Here is a 3512-nt window from a genome sequence, read left to right as displayed (position 1 = left end):
AATTTTGTGATAATATGGAAGCTGAACATAAACAATGCTTGCTGGGTATAATTATTATACTGGTAATATTTGAACTACAGAATAAATATTCACTGTTCCTGTGAAATAAGAAACCAGTTTAATTTTAATCAAAGCTTGTATAGTAAAATCATGATCAAAAGGGGTAAAATGTAGAACAGATTTTTTTAAAGTCTCTCCCCACCACTCCCCCTCCCCCCTCCCCCCTAGAACAGAATTTTTAATTATCATGAGGTCCAGAAATTTTAGAGCCATGGAGACTTGATGAACCCTGAAGCTATTGCCCTGTGATAATATTCAAACCTTAAAGCAAAAATATTTCTTGAAGTCTTATTCAAACAAAGCAATAACTTAGCTTAAGTGGTAAAAAATATTCATTTTGACCACTATGCTCTTTTAAGAACTAGCTACATGGGATAATATTGACAACAGCAACTCAAAAAATTAGAAACCTTAGGGAGCAGCAAGTTTATATTAATGGGGGAGGAGCAAGGCAAAAGAGCAGGGTGAGAGTGGTTGCACGACTCGAAGAATGTCATCAATGTCACTGAACTGCACATGCAAAAATGGTTGAATTGGTGTGTTCTGTGCATATGGTCAACAACAAAAATGAACCAGTTTAACACTACTTTTTAACAATGTCTGCATATTGGACAATCACGTCTCACATTGTTAGTATGTTTCTGTCCTAAACTCTGTATCTGATCTTATGCAAGGACAGAACGTAACATGTTTTTCTTTTCTTTTTTTTTAGAAATATCTATTTTATTAAATAAGTCTGATCACACATGGTCCAAGAACATTCAAATAGTAAACCAAATGTAACCAGATGTTAAAGACTGGTCTTCAAGCATCATAGCCCATGATGCTTCGCTTGCCTATGATCTCGCCAACATAAAACCACATCCACACTTCAGTGGTCAAACCATTCTTGCCTAAACCATTCAGCAGAGCTTCCTTCACTGTGAGTTCTTCCAAGTGACCGGTCTGAACACTATTGACTATTTTTTCAGGTTCTGAGTAGCTGTAGGGATCTAAGCAGGGGTTGGAGGAACCGGCTCCACCCTGGCATAATGCCAAAATGTGGCCAATTGAGGTTTCCAATAAGTCACAGTAGCATTTACCATCTCCAGAGCCTTCTTCACCAGGTTACAGATGAATTGGGGCCATGGTTTCAGGAGAGAAAGCCTCAACATGTTTTTCAATAGTACATAAGTTCTAAGGGTTAAAGCAAAAGTTGGAATCTTGGAAAAACAAAGATTTTACAGTGTTATGGCATAATCCATAGTTTAATGATCATCATTGATGTAGGTTAGGATCTTAATATTGTACATTTGCAGAACATTTTCTCTGAATTCCTTACAAATCTGAGAGAACATTGTGAATTTTATTTTCCGTCAAAAGAAAATTCACACAGGAATTCATGAAACTTTAATCCATCTCTTTCATCAAAAGATAACTTTAAATTCAATTATAATTCTATAAGATTAATTGTTAGAACTGGCTGCTGAAGAAAGATTGAAGATAAATTTTGAAAATACAGGATTGCTTAGTTCATTTTGGATAAAAGTTTAAACAAATACCCTGAGCTTGTGGAAATTACTTTAAAAGATCTTCTTCCATTTCTGTCAGCACACTTATATAAAATCAATCTCTCTACTATGAGTATTATTAAAACAAATCATGGAAACATTGTAGATATAAATATATTATGCCCCATGATGTCACATTAGAAACTTCAAATAGTGATTTTTGTTTGTTCAAAATGTTTGCTCAACAAAGTGTATAGGTGTTTAATATGAGGACATGCTATTCAACTCAAATTTTATAGTTGTTATTATAGAATTAAAAAGTTAGAAGTATCATAATGATCACCTTTATTAATTATCTATATGCACACTTTCATAATACAAAACAGGTGTTTTGTAATTCTTTTCCTTCTTATATTTGTTCTAATATTTACTAAAATATAATTTAATGTCTGTTGAATCTATTAAAGGAGGGGGGCTTCTATTTTTTGTCTTTGTCTCTTTTTAATTTTCTTTTTATACTGAGTTCATTTCAGTGTATTGGTACAAAAGTATTGGCGTGTTACGGATTGAACATTTTGAAGAATAATTGAATTCTTTACTACACATCGGTTGAGGACCATTACACTAAGCGTAATGCTCTCCTGTCTCCATTCAGGGGCCATGTTGGCCTCCTAGGGAACCTACATTCATCAAAATCCTTTGGAATTTGACTAGCTCAGCTCCCTCCCTGGATCCTAGTGGGTTAAAACCAAAGGATTATCAAAATTCTTCCCTGGCATTCATGCATTCAGACCTATTCATAAGAATTTCACTTCCTCTGCTCTTTGAAACCCCTAAGTTCTGTACTCTGATCCCAACCAAAAGACAGCATGACCAAGTCCTCCAGGCTATTTAGAAAGGCTGATGGAAATCATATCTCTTTGTATGTTTATTCATGAAAAGATTTACAGCCTTAGAAACTCTAGGAAGCCGTTCTTTCATTTAAAAAAAATTAAATCACTATATTGTGGGCTCTTACAGATTTTATAACATTCCATACATCAATTGTATCAAGTATATTTGTACATATATTACCATCATAATTTTCTAAACATTTAGTTTCTATTTGAGCCTTTGGTATCAGCTCTTCTCCCCACCCCACCTTCATGACCCCTTGATAAATCATAAATTATTATTATTTTCATAACTTACACCAGTCGCTGTCTCCCTTCCCCCACATTTTGGTTGTTTGTTCTACTTGCTATCGGTTCCCCCTTCCTCCCCTCCCCAACCCTTCTCCCTGCCCTCCTGGATTCCGTGTGTCATGAGCTCTTATCTATACCAGTGTACATGCTCCAGTCTAACCAGAACTGAAAGGCAGGACTGGGGTCATGATGGGGGGGCGGAGGTGGGGGTGGTTGGTTGAGGAAGCCTCAAAGAACCAGAGGAATATTGTGTGATCCATCGGTGCTATACTGCACCCTGGTCGACTCATCGCTTCCTTGTGACCCTTCTGTGAGGGCATGTCCTATTGTCTGCAGATGGGTTTTGGGTCTCCCCTCTTTCTCAACAGTATGTTTTAACTTTGTTTATTTTGAGTCTTTTGGTGCCTGTAATCTGATTTCGTCGACAACTCATGATCGCATGCGCTGATGTACTTCTTTCATGTGGGCTTATTGCATTTCTGCTAGATGGCCACTTGTTTAACTTCGAGCCTATTCTGTCCTACAGGGTCCCCATGAGTCACAATTGACCTGAGTGATGGAAGTGGGTAGTGGTGATTTCCTTTAAGAGTATTGGGCCAAGGCAGGGGAACTTAAGTAGGAAAGTGAGTTGCAAGGCGAAAACCCCTACTGCCGTGGCATTGATTTCAACTCATAAGAACTCTGTAAGGCAAAGTAGAATTACTCCCTAGGGTTTCAGAGGCTACAAATCTTTTGGGGGAGCAAACAGAAGAGTGGCTGGTGGGTTCCAACTGCCGGC

The 3512-nt window shown here is 37.4% G+C and overlaps 1 pseudogene; it reads right to left on the bottom strand.

Annotated features, from left to right (window-relative positions):
- Window positions 1-864: 864 nt before the first annotated feature.
- On the bottom strand, window positions 865-1214 carry LOC115872670 (annotated as a pseudogene).
- Window positions 1215-3512: the final 2298 nt, after the last annotated feature.

This window comes from Echinops telfairi, unplaced genomic scaffold (assembly GCF_000313985.2).
Source record: "Echinops telfairi isolate 266 unplaced genomic scaffold, ASM31398v2 ScPeMD7_7436;HRSCAF=8474, whole genome shotgun sequence".
Taxonomy (NCBI): Eukaryota; Metazoa; Chordata; class Mammalia; order Afrosoricida; family Tenrecidae; genus Echinops; species Echinops telfairi.
This window is presented reverse-complemented; position numbering and strand designations above follow the sequence as displayed.